The 13789-nt window shown below is 48.9% G+C and overlaps 1 protein-coding gene across 1 annotated transcript in view; it reads right to left on the bottom strand.

Annotated features, from left to right (window-relative positions):
* ST3GAL1 (ST3 beta-galactoside alpha-2,3-sialyltransferase 1) overlaps nucleotides 1–5508 on the bottom strand; it is a 171901-nt gene extending 166393 nt beyond the window's left edge. Inside the window, exon 1 of the mRNA XM_084848765.1 lies at nucleotides 5256–5508. The gene's annotated coding sequence lies outside the window, so the exon portion shown is untranslated. The remainder of the gene's footprint in view (nucleotides 1–5255) is intronic.
* Nucleotides 5509–13789: the final 8281 nt, after the last annotated feature.

Genomic DNA, 13789 nt, shown 5'->3' with positions numbered 1-13789 from the left:
GAGAAGGGCCACTGAGGATGATCTTAGGGTCCGGGCAGGCACATATGGGAGGAGGCGACCCTTCAGATAACCTGGTCCCAAGCTGTTAAGGGCTTTGAATGTTAATATCAGCACTTTGAATTGGGCCCAGACATGGTCTGGCAGCCAGTGCAGCTGGAAAAGTACTGGCGTAATGTGATCTTGTGGGTCAGTCCCTGTTAACAATCTTGCTGCCCTGTTTTGAACTAGCTGAATGTTATGAGCCGTTTTGCAGAAATCCAGATGAGAGCATATCAGAGGCAATCTCTGTCCAGATAAGGGCGTAGTTGGTATACCAGCCTAAGCTGCAACTGAACATGAATCTGAACCAGGGTCTTTCTGGTCTTAGTCCAACACTAATCGCTACTCAGCAGTTGTCCTCTCAATACAGATAAAACAGATGTACCTTACCAGGTGTGAGGCTTACCAAGGTAACATATTTGAAAGGCACTGGAATGTTCAAAATCACCAGTCATTATCATCATAAACTTTGGTTCCCCCGGGCTCTCTCCTCCATCCCCCCCACAACACACCAGGTATAGGTAATACTGAACCACTTGCAGATTTGATTTCTTTTCTTTGAAATCTAACACATTTAGTAAGCATCCTAATAAGGTTTTTCCTGGATCTTTGAACAGAAGAATGTACAGTATGATCGCCATATAGATTTGCTTTAGATTCCACTGCCCACCTTTAAGATGGTGAGGAAATCTCAGTGCTGTCACAAAAGCTGGAAGATTTTCACAGAGAGACAGAAAGAGAGTATGTTTAAAAGCTTAAAATTTAGTAATCTCACTGGTCAGCCAGTATGTCAACCACTGAAATCCTAAACAGATCTTGCAAAGTACTATTAGTGTTACATGAACAAGGAAACATGACTCTGACATGTTATATCTGGCAGCCAATCTTGAACAATCTTAAAAAAACAAAAACAAAAAACACACACCTCCCAAAGTGGTAAGGAAAATCTGAACATCTCTGCAGCAAGAAAATATGGGACCCCACCCCACCCCACCCCACCCAACACACACTTCCAACATCTAAATGTGAATAAGTGCTTTCAAGTTAGTACTTTCAGAATTGGGGTTGGGGGACATAGGGCTCCTTCACACTGAGCTTTTATCCTGTGACTGAGATTGCTCCTTTATGGAAGTTTGCGGACTCTTTACATGACGCCATGATCTCCTGCACTAAATGCCTTTATTCAGTTTTTAAATAGATCACAGATAATGAGCTACCAAATTACACAGGTGTGTTCTGCTTCAGTTTCCTCTGGGAAAAGAGTAAAAGCAGCAAGAAGACTCAGATGGGGAGGGGAAAGCACGTGGAAAGGGGAATCGTGATCCTGCATTTATAACTGAAGCAGAAAGACCCGTTTTAGGCTAGTGTAGAAATGCCCACAGTCTTTCATGGAAGCTGCTCTCTCTGCTCCTGACATACTTTGAACCTCACTTTAAAAAGGCTGTGTCCCTCTTTTAACACTGTTACATATTTCTGCGTGCATCTTAAAAAATATATTTTTGCTTCCTTTGTGCCGCATGAGAGCTCCTGCTGCTGCACTGAACATATGTACATGCACTGTAGTGAGCTGAAGTTTCTGTGGCTTTCATCTGAGTAGGCATGCATTGTACATGCCTACTTTGCAAACCAGTGTTTGATTTTAAAACATTTTCAAAGTGCTCCAGTTTGCTGACACATGTTCAGCAAACACAGATCACTGTGTGAGTGGCTAAGTAGATGTGCAATTGCATTGAACTGGAGTCGCTGTGACTTATTCCTGAGTAGATATGCATAGCATCTTGTCTCTTAACGTGGCTGACTTCTGAAGAGAAACACAGAGTATCACGTAACAATGAAATGTGGGAGTAGGGGGAAATTTCTCAGCCCCACTCACTTTTGCATTTGGCCCCACCCATTTTTGCCTTCGGCCCCACTCACCACTAGAATGTGACCCCTAAGAGTTTGCCTGAAATGGCACTCAGCCCTGGGAGCTTCCCTGAAATGGCATTTGGCCTTGGGAGTGAAGAAGGGTCACCACCCCTGCTTTGTAGGCATTGAGAAATGCAGCGGGAAGAACAGCTGTTAGTAAGCAAAAGCTGAATTTTGCTGTTAACAACCTCTCAGTCCCTGGCCAAAACTGGTGACCACACAAGGCGGAAAGAAGCGAAGTAATGCTCTTGAGTCTTGACAAATACCACATACACAAGTATAGCCCATGTTACTATTCCAGATTTAATCTCTCAGAAATAATTACCTCCTCTTTGTTCCCTCCCAAGAGGCTTAAAGTGAGCTGTGAGCCAGGAGTTCCCAATCCAGATCTCCTCTCAGTCACTAACCAAGGCTACAACCCTAAACACATTTACCAGGGAGAGAACCCTACTGAAGACAGTGGGATTTTCTTCTGAGTAAACATGTATAGGATTGCACTGCATGTGACTTAGGCAAGCTACTATCTAAGCCTGATACACCCATCTGCAGTACGGCAATATTACTTACCTACCCTAAAGGGTGGTTGTAAAGAACTAATTTATTAATTTCCAATATTTGTATACCGTTCCATATCTAAAACAGATTTTGGAGTGGTGAACACAAAAGATAAAACAGTACTGTGTCCCAGTACTGGGGGAAAAGGCGGGGTATAAATAAATATAATAGAATAAAAACATCACCTTAAAATCATGGTTAAAAAACCAAACAAAAACAGAAAAATAAAACAAAACAGAATGCCAATAGAAACCGTGACTGGTCAATTAAGGTTGTGAATTGCTTTGAACACTTATGTTTTATCTTTTTTATTTAAAAGATTTATGTGCCAGCTGTCAGCAGAGCTTCCTAGGCTGTTTACAAAAACAAGATAAAATACTTAAATAAAACATGACACCTAAGTACATGTTATAAGAACACTAACACTGTGTTTCTATGCATGTCTGCTCAGAAGTAAGCCAGCTGAGTTCAATGAGGCATACTCCAAAATAAGTGGGCATAGGATTGCAGCTTAACAGCAAATCCTATGCATGTTCAGACAGAAAAGAAGTCCTATAACTCCCAGCATTCCCCAGCCAGCATGACTGGCTGGGAGTTGTAGAAGCTTTTCTCTGTCTAAACATGCATAGGATTGCACCCTAAATGTATTTATTTTTAGCCTTTTTAATATTGCCTTTCTGTAAAAACCATCATATATATTAGTCATGTTCACTAACACTTCTTTAAAAAACCAACCCCCCCAACGCCCCATAAGCATGTGCTTCAGAACCAAACAACCCCCGTCTTTTACAAACTTGAGTGCAAATACAAAAGGGGAGCCCATTCAGACAATCAAGCTGCCATGGGGTGACATAGCTCCCCCACATCACTTGCGGTTGCATCCTGTGCTAGCCCTAGAGTAGACCCACTGAAATGAATGGGGCGCAAGTCAGCCCGCACTAACACTGGATTCAAGGCTTGGTCCTTTTGTGTGGCATCCTGCCAAAAAAGCGGGTTTGCTACACATAGGGAACAAACGCGTGGCAAAACGCGCGGCCAAGTGTTCGTCTGAAGGCGCGTGCAGGAGCGACTCATAACAAGCTTTCCTCGCCTGGCGCTCGAGTTGCGAAGTCAAGGGGGGAAAGCGAAGCACGCGTGATCGAGCTCCTTTCCTGTGTCGAGGTCTGTACCGCGCAACAAGAGCGGATCGCGGCGCGTTTCCTTCCGCTTCAGGCGCGCCTGGCGACCGCGAAAGTTAACTCACCGCCCCGCCCCGCTTCCTGAGGAGTTTGTAACTCGCTGCTGCCGCTTTCGCCATGCTCGTCCCCCTAATCCATATCGCCCCCCCCCCCGCCCCCAAGGCCAGAATAGCCGGGCCTCTCGCTCCCTTTTAGAGCCAATCTGCCGGGGGGGGGGGGGGGAGAGAGAGAGAGAGAGAGAGAGAGAACTCCCTTTTGTTCAGTGCGGGCTGGTGGCTCAAACGTCAGCGGGGCTGTGCATCTGCTCTGGGTTTCAGTCAGAACTCTACAGGAGCTCTCCGAAGTGCTGAACCCAATCCCCCAAATAGGTTCAGCATCTTGGAGAGCTCCTTTAGACTTCTGATTGGTTCTGAAGAAAACCCAGAGCGGATGCATAGCCCCACTCACATCCGAGCCACCAGCCTCCACTGCTTTTCTTGCTCGCTCGCGCTCTCTCTCTCTCTCTCTCAGGGCAAAACAGCGCTGGAAAAAGGAGATAAGGGAGGTGGGGGAGATACAAGGCAACCAGAAGGCGCCGCTCAGGCTCTGGGCTCGCTCACAGCGACGAGAGCGAAAGGCGCGCGGCCCCTTCCTCACATTCGTTCCCCCCTCACCCTCAAGCCTAACCGCGGAGACGCAGACAGGCGGGGGGGTCTGAAGAGATGAGAAGCCCACTTGCGATCCAGCCAGAAAGTTTGGGACTTCTTACCGGCACCCCCCGCCACCAGCCCGCGAGGCTCGATTCACGCCCAGAAGGCGACCTGCTCCCCACCCGCCCCGCCCCCCGTTCAGCAACGAACGGCGAGGCTCGCAGCCGAGGGAGCAGAGCGAGCGCCGCTCCCTCGCCAGGCTGGGACCCTGAGCTGCGCCTTCCCTTCTCCCTCCCCGCCCGCCTTCCTTTAGTGTCAAGGCGCGCAGAACCTTTTACCGGTGTAACGGGGCCTTCCGCCGGAGAAGCCCGAAGTCTCGCCGCCTTTCCCCTGGCTGCGGGGCAGCCACCACGCTCCACTCTCGTGGCAGCCCTCGTCTTCCCAGACAGCTGCGCTCCCGTCTTTTCTTTTCTTTTCTTTTCTTTTCTTTTCTTTGTTTAAGCCATTGCGGGAATAGAAGCGATGATCACAGATCCAGTACGTCCCCGCTGCGCCCCCGGGCGCCGAGCGGACTGATTGCCTCTGCCCTCTCCTGCCGCGGAAGCGCCTTCGGCTCCGAGGTGGGGCGCGCGGGGCGGAGGGGGGGGGGTTAGACCGCGGTCCCGATCCCGCTCACTCCACCACCGCGCCTGGCCTGCGTCAGCCGGGGGATTCCACCGCGTCCCCGTCCCGTTCCAGCGCTGGCCCTCCCTCCCTCTCCGATGTCACCCCCTCCTCCTCTTCCTCCTCCCACCCCACCTTCGCGTCCCCGCGTCCCACCCGCTTGCTTGCTTGCTTCCTTCCTTCCAGGCTGGGGAGGCTCTTCGCCTGGTTTCCCCAGCCGATCCGGGAAGCGGAGATCCCTGGTGCGCAACGCCGGCAGCCTGTCGGGCGCTCGCTCACTCACCGCGTCCGGAGGGGCTGCCGCCACCGTTTCTCGGTACTTCGCATCGCATCGCCGCTCCGCACCTCCGCCGCCTTCTCCGGCTCCTTTGTCCTCCCAAAGTGCCCGCCGCGCGCGGAGCAAGGCAGGCGGCGGAGCAGCCTCCCCGATCCTAGGCAGGGGAACTGCTCTCGCTCTCTCTCTCTCGCTCGCTCTCTATCTCCGGGCGGCGGCGGCGGCGGCAACAATAGCCTTTTCTCGCCGCCGCCGAGCGCGCAGCCCTGGCTGGCTTCCTCCCTTCCTAATATAGTGCTCCCTCCCCGAGAAAGCCACGTGGATGCGAGAGAGAGAAAGCGCAAAAACGCGCACACACAAGGGGCGCAGCGCAGGCTCCTCCTCGGCCGGAGTGACAGAGGGAACGCGAGCGAGGGAGCCGGGGAGGGAGAGTCTCTTTCTCTGCGTGTATGTTTAAAACATCCGCCACAGGGAGACAGAGGAGAGCGCTCGGCCGATCTCCCCCGCGGGCTCCTTCGGAACGAGAAGGCGCCCGGCGTGTGTAAAAAGAGAGAATGTAAAGGGGGGGGGGGAGGCGTATGCGCCCGCGCCAGGCAAAAATAGAGCTTCCGAGTAAAGCACAAATGGGACGGAGCAGGCTTATGACGTGTGTATGTGAGAGAGCGGGGGGGGGGGGGAGAGAGTGAAACCGCAATAATCGATTCTGTTCCATTTTATTTATCCCTTAGTCATGCGTTCCGGCAGAGTGAAAGGGTGGAGTTAGGAGTTCCCCTTTCAAGTGGCCCCCCTTAGGCAAAACAAAAAAGCAGCTGGATGAGAGGCGATCAAGCCCACGAGAGGGAGAGCCTGCAAACAGCAGACCGGCAACAGCGGGGCTGAAACTGACTAGTCTGACTCTGGAAAAGCCCCTTGTCAGTTTCTCTCTCTTTCTCGCGCACACGCGCGCGCGCGCGCGAACGCAGCCGCTAGTCCTCGTCGAGACCAGCGGAGGCTGGTGGCTCCCATTTGAGTGCAGCGGTGAATCCGCTGTGGGTTCCAGTCAGAACTCTAAAGGACCCCATTGAGGGTTCCGCACTTGAACATCTCTTTTAGAGTTCTGACTGAAACCCAGAGCGGATCCACAGCCCCGTTGAAATAGGAGCCACCGGCCTCCCCTGGTTGAAACAACCCCCAGGTGGAAAAGTCTGAAGACTGGATCTGCGTCTCGTGCGACTGCAAGGGGCGTTTTCGTTCTTTGCCTACAGGGCTGGCGGGGTTCGGATTCCCCGAGAGCCCACGCCGCAATGTAGCAGGGGCGTGAAGTGGGCAAAGTTGCTTGTTCAGTTTGTTAGTCGCCCTGTGACAACTTTTTCTCAGGGTGACGTCCAATAAGACGCCGATAAAATCAAAACAAAAACAAAAACACCCCCTTGATCAAACAGCAGCACAATAATAAAATAATCACTTTGAAACAAAGCAGAGGCTAAACCGTAACGGGCTTTGGGCAATATAAAGGTCTAATCAACTCCGCGGAATTAAAGTCGGCTTGAAACCAGTGGAGGCTGGTGGGTCCTATGTCAGTGGGGCAGTAAATCCACGTGGGGTGCCAGTCAGAACTCTAACGGAACTATCCAAAGTGCTGAACCCTATCCCCAAAATGGAGCATCCTGCTCCTTTAGAGTTCTGATGGTTTCTGAGTGAAACTCAGAACAGATTCACCACCCCACTTACTTAGGGCCCACCAGCCTCCACTCCTTGAAACAATGTTTGTGGGAGCAACTATATCCAGTTAAACTGATAGAGCGATACAGTAGTTTGCAGGACCTACCAGAGGGGAGGGGCGATTGCGTGCATCTCTGTGTGCGAGAGAGGAGAAAAGTGTGAATATTTAGGAAAGAAAGAGAAACACATGGAAGAGAGCGAGCATGAGGTTGTAATTTGTAGGCAGGAGGAGCAAGGGTGAGTGTGTGCTCATCAGTGAGGGGAGAGAGGGAGAGACACGGGCACAGCAGGACAATTTCAGGAGGGGTGGCCTTGTTAGCCTGTAGCAGCAAAAACAACAAAAAGACACATGGCACCTTAAAGACTAACAAATTCATTTTGGCATACATTTTCCTGGACACAGTCCACTTCATCAAATGCACAAAGTGTTAACCTCAAATTGGCAGATTTATATACACATGATGCTGGTGGCGTGGGGAGATGTAAGCTGTGTGCCCAGAGGGAACTGAAATGCACAAAGTATAGACAGTAATGATTACCATAACAGTTGCCATTTTCAAAACGCAGTTGGGTGATGGCACAGACATTGTTGCAAAGGTGAGCTGATTAACATATGCAGCGTGATAAACAACAACTTTGTCCATTTTCAAACCACAGGAATTAGTAACTGAATCAGGAATTTTGCACTGATATCTGCCTTTGAAATTCCTTTGTTCCAGAATGGCCACCCTAATGCCATTGACAAAGTGTCAATGAATGTCATCTTAAGGTCATTGTCACAATGACCTGGTGGGTTTTATTTATTTATTTATTGCATTTATATCCCACATTTTTTCCTCTTGCAAGGAACCCCAAATGGCTTACATTATCCTCTGCCTCTGCCTCTCCATTTTATCCTCACAACAACCACCCTGTGAGGTAGGTTGGGCTGAGAGCCAGTGACTGGCCCAAAGTCACCCAGTATGCTTCCATGGCTGAGTGGGGACTAGAACCCAGATCTCCCTGCTCCCAGTTCAACGCTCTGACCACTACACCACACTGGCTCATCATGGGTTAAATAACCCAGAGTGCCCACGGGTGTCACTTTGCATATCCAACTCCCACTCGGAGTTTGTTGTATTGTATGAATCTGAGGGCCATGGGTTATGTGAGGGTTAAACAACCTTTGCACAACCCATGGTCTGTTCTAGGGTTATGAGTGGGTTGGGCTGTGCAACTCAGTCCAATGAGTGTCATTTGAGATCATTGGTGGCATGATATGACAGTGCAACTACCTAATAGACATATAAAAGGTAAAGGTAAAGGTGTCCCCAACCAGTCATGTCCGACTCTAGGGTGTGGTGCTCATCTCCATTTCTAAGCCGAAGAGCCAGCGCTGTCCGAAGACGCTTCCGTGGTCATGTGGCCGGCATGACTGAGCACTGAGGTGCACAGAACGCTGTTACCTTTCCCACCGAAGCGGTGCCTATTTATCTGCTTGCAATTTCTTGCTTTCGAACTGTTAGGTTGGCAGGAGCTGGGACCGAAGACGGGAGCTCACTCCGTCTCACGGCACTCGGCTCTCGAACTGCTGTCCTGCCGACCTTCTGGTCTGCAGTTCAGCGTCTTAACCACTAAGCCACCGCAGCCCTAATAGACATATAAGCACCAGCCTAAAGCGTGGCCTGCCAAAAAGTGTGGCCCCTTGCATCTGTCATGGTGCTGCCACTGCCTATCCCTTCCTTATTGCTGATCTCTGAGATCTCTGGAGAGAAGGGCAGGATTTTCTTGCTAGTGCTAGCAATAGCTGAGTGGGCCACGTGTGGCATGCAGGCTGCAATTTTAGCAGCCCTGCAATTTTGGGTGGTGCTTTTATGTCCATTGTGTAGTTGCATTGTCATATCACTCTGTCAGTGAGTAGTATCTGATGTTAGACCTACGTAGAGTAGACCCATTGGAATGAATGAATGAAACTTCAGTTAGTCATGACTAACAACAGTCCCATTCATTTCAATGGGTCTACTCTCTGTAGGACTAACATTGGGTACTACCCAGTGACCTTAAGGTGACTCTCAGTATGTGATTGACATCTAACTCTATCTCTTCTTTCCATCACAATCCAAGCAAGCTGTTCATGTTCTGAATCAATGGCTGTTCCTTGGAGATAACATGAGAATCCCCCCGCCCGCCTCCTCCCTCAGCCTCCATCCCAGTAAACAGAACTTGGATGGGGGGGGGCAGAGGGCCCAATGCTCCGCAGGCCAGAATGGGCCCGCAGGTCAGACGTTACCCTCCCCCTACTCTGGAGAAATCTTCTTTCTGTCTTGCCAGCTTGATGTGCGTTTAGCAGGAACTTCAAATGTTTGAATATTTTTTTGCTGTTTTTAATGTTCTTGTTTTTATGGTTGCAAGGTTTTATTGTTTTAAATTGTACACTAGTGTTTTTTTTTAGTAGATAAAGCCATATATTAATGTTAATAATAAATAAAATAATAAATAAACTTGAGCAAGGGCCTTCTCAGCTCAGTTCCCAGAAAATGAAAAATCCTATGGCTGTCTAGCAGCTATCTGGCTTGCACACTTAATTGGCCACAATTTTTTAATTAGTTCTTTTCTGATTTCATTGTGACATTTTACTTTGTGGATCAGTAAGCTTTTATTGTAGATGTTATTGTTAGTTGCCTTGGGCATTTTTTAAGAAGCACTATGCCTGTGTACACCAGTTGCTGGGGAACACGGGTGGGAAGGCGTTGTTGCACTCCTGTCCTGATTGTGGGTTTCCCATCAGCAGCTGTTTGGCCACTGTGTGAACAGAATGCTGGGCTGGATGAACCCTTGGTCTGATCCAGCCTGCTCTTCTTATGTTCTTAAGGCGGGCAGGTTAGTATAAATGGAATAAATAATCCTTAGCTCCCATTGCTGAAACAACCAGAGCCATGGGACTGGGGTCATGGCTCAGTGGCAGAGCGCCTGCTTTGCATGCAGAAAGTCCCATGTTCAACCCATGGCACCTCCAGGTAAGGCTGGAAAAACTCCTGCCTGAAACGAAACCTTGGAGAGTTGTTTCTAGTGAGTATTGACAACACTGGGCTAGAATCATAGAATCATAGAATCATAGAATAGTAGGGTTGGAAGGGGCCTACAAGACCATCGAGTCCAACCCCCTGCTCAATGCAGCAATCCAAGTCAGAGCATCCCCGACAGATGGCTGTCCAGCCTCGTCTTGGATGCCTCCAGTCAGTATGGGAGAGCCCACCACCTCCCTAGGTCATTGGTTCCATTGTTGTATTGCTCTAGCAGTCAGGAAGTTTTTCCTGATGTTCAGCTGGAATCTGGCTTCCTGTAACTGGAGCCCATTATTCCGTGTCCTGCTAGATGTACTCAGTGACCAGGTTTGCATGACACAAGGGTGGCTAAGAAGTTAACCACCCTTGCACGTAGCACCCAATTTACCTAATTACCTATGCTGGGTGGGGCTTGTCATGACGTCGCCAGAACCTGGCGAGGGTGGGTAGGGTGATTAACATGCCACCTAGAACCCATGGCCTATTCTAAGGTTTTTAATCCCCCAGCCACCCACCCTCGCTGAGTTCAGGCACCATGACAAGCCATGCCTGGTGAGGGTAATTAGGTAAATCAGGCAGCATACAACCCACACACGCAGGGGTGGTTAACACACCCCTGTGGTTTAATAACCACCCTTGTATTGTGCAAACTGGCCCAGTACAAGGTAGCTTCTTAGGTTCCTATGTTCCTAACCATCCTGGAAATTAACCTGAAATCTACCTGACAAAGGAATGGTAAGCCATCAGCCACAACCAGATTTATAGTTATTTAGAGAGCAATCCTATATACATTTAGACTGGCAGGGGGATGCTGGGAGTTGTAGGACTTTTTTCTGTCTAAACGTGCATAGGATTGGGCCTTTTAAAACATTTCAAATAAGCTTTTTTTTTTCTTTTTTTTTTAAAGCTTGTTCTGAGAGCTTGTTGGTTATTCCTGTGCCTTTGGTAGAATATGGGAAGGTGGAATGAAGCTTACTTCTTAGCAAGCAGCTAGGCAGAATATTGCCTGCGTAATTGTCCTTATAGTTCCCCACCCATACAACGGAATAGAGATGATTTTCAAGAATGCAAGTTGGACCTCCATGGGAAGGGTCTAAGCCTTAGCGCACCCTTCCCCACCCTGGTGCCCTCCAGGTGCTTTGGACTTCAATTCTTATCAGGCCCAGTCAGCATGGCCAATGGTCAGGAATGTTGGGTATTGTAGTCCAAAACATCTGGAGGGCATCAGGGTGGGGAAGGCTACAAAGGACCAGACTATTCAACCATGAACGGACTATTTTTGTGACACGATTACAACAACACTTCTGATAGTTCAAAACCCAGGAAGTACCTCTGCTGTTGTGCTTCCTGTATTTGAGAAAGAAGTAGAGGCAGGAAAATAATAGAAGTGTTAGCAAAATGCCTCAAGATGAAGTGTTTCTGTTTAGGATTCAGGCCAGCCAGACAAATCCTTTCCCAGGATACTCCATTCTATGATCACCACCTATATTTTCCATTCCCCACCCCCTTCCAACTGTCAGCATTTCATCCCCACTGAGCATGTCCAGTCCTCACTGGGTTGTTTTTGGGTTCCCTTCCCTTTTTAGGGGTTTCCCCCCCTAAATATATATATATATATATATATATATATATATATATATATATAATTTGTATGTCTTCAAAGCTTCAGGTTTCCCCAAGCCTGCTGATTTCTCCCTCTTGCAAATGGATGGTGCTGGTTTGGCTGCATAAGGATCTGTGCTTAGCGACCGAATTCAGCTATTAGTCTACGGCTATAGGATGTGTGGGAGAAAGTATGTGTGAGACAATGACAGAGAGGGACCATTCAGCACTTCTGGGAACATAATATGAACAGCTTTCATCCATCAAGCCAACTATGAAATTATCTCCATATCTCTGACAGCAGCATGTTCTGGGTATTTTAGAAAAAGCACAGAGCACTGGAGGGTCAATGCACTCAGAAAAGCCCAGGGCCTCTGGATCCCTTCCAGTTTTGCAAGGGATGTTGCACAACTAGACATGGAATCGGCAGGATGCAGCCTTGCTCCTGGATGATGCCCTATTGTTTGAAAAATGTATTCTTGCATTTATATCCCACATTTTTCCCTCTTGCAAAGAACTCAAGGCGGCTTACACAATCCTCCTGCTCTCCTTTTTCACAACAGCTCTGTGAGGTAGGTTAGGCTGAAAGTCAGTGACTGGCCCAAAGTCAACCAGTGATCTTCATGGCCGAGTGGGGACTAGAATCCAGATGTCCCGAGTCCCAGTCCGACACTCGAACCACTACACCACCAGCCTTTCCCAACCCGTGCCCTTGCGATGTATTGGACTACAACTCCCATCGACCCCAGCCAGCATGGTCAATGGCAGAACTGGCTTGGGGTGAGTGGAGATGTAGTCAGAAGCATGGGTGGGGCTGTAGCTCAGTGGTAGAGCACATATTTCACATGCAAAAGGTCCCAGGTTTGGTCCCCAACAACGCCAGGTAGGGCTGGAATAACACCTGCCTGAAACCCTGGAGAGCCGCTGCTGCCAGTCACTGTTGACAATACTGGGCTAGGTGGACCAATGGTTAGACACAGTATAATGCAGCTTCCAATGGTCCTATGTTCCTATCTGGAGATTGAGAAGGCTATAGAGCGTGTGTGTGTGTCAGGGCAGGGGGATGTGTGTGTTAAGCACAACATGGATGCATGGGGGTGGGGAGAGAACAGGACACCCCCACATACTTTCGCACCTAAAACAACCATTTTTTTCTTCCCAGCGAGGGTTATGTCTAGTCTTAGGTGCCTATCAGGGGAATAAAAGCTTTAAAGGAAGGGGTTTGGGGGATGGATGAGAAGCACAGGCAAAGAGAAAATCTCGTTTTCTCCTTGTGTATAAGCTGTGCTTTAAATTGTCTGCTCCACCCTGCTACTTGATAGGAATTTGGCAGTAGATATGATTCTGCACACAGCTCTGCTGCTGTCTTGGCTAGTTGACAATGTGAGTTTATGACAAAGCTGGATATTTGTGTGACAATCCACAGTAAAAATCCCAAGTACTGTTAAAAAGCCTGAACATATGCTGTTCAGGCTCTATGCTGTCAAGTGCCTGAGCATAGAGGAAAGTCTTAACTTGGTGCTGAAAAGATGATAATGTTGGCACCAGCTGGACCTCACTGGGATGAGCATTCCACAATTGGGGGGTCACCCCTGAGAAGGCCTTTTCCATTGCTGCCATCCTCCAAACCTCCCTCACAGGAGGCACTTGGAGGGCCTCAGAAGATGATCATAGAGTATAGGTAGGTTCACACCAGGAGACGCGTTCTGATGGTTTCCACTCCTTGGATCAGAAGCTCTCAGCCTCACTGTGTCAGTGAGGTGCTTCTCAATCAAGGTTCTAGTCCACTTTTTGGATCAAGGGGGATCAGTCTAACAATGGCTATTAGCCATGTGGTTGTTAAACGGAACCTCCATATTTAGAGGCAATTCTACCTCTGAGTGTCAGATGCTAGTGACAAATGACAGGTGATGCCTATTGACATGGTCATGCCTGTGAGCTGGTGGAAACAACGGGGTGAGATGAACCTTGGTCTAATCCAGTGAGGCAGTTTTTAATGCTATGCTTTCCCCATTCCCCTAAGTGGTTAGTTCCAGGGGCAGCACTACTGGGGGTTGTTTCCTTTGGAAAACAGAGGACCAGACACTTCTGGTGTCTTCGTAATATCTGCTTATTTACAAACAGAAAGAGAACACAGTGGAAGCAAGCAGAATCCTACAGCAGGCAGCAAAACTGCTAATCTTGCATCAGTTTCCC

Source organism: Heloderma suspectum, chromosome 4 (assembly GCF_057233095.1).
Source record: "Heloderma suspectum isolate Gila_16-S chromosome 4, 16-S_ref, whole genome shotgun sequence".
Classification (NCBI taxonomy): Eukaryota; Metazoa; Chordata; class Lepidosauria; order Squamata; family Helodermatidae; genus Heloderma; species Heloderma suspectum.
The sequence above is the reverse complement of the archived record's forward strand: the minus strand, read 5'-3'. Positions and strand labels throughout refer to the sequence as shown.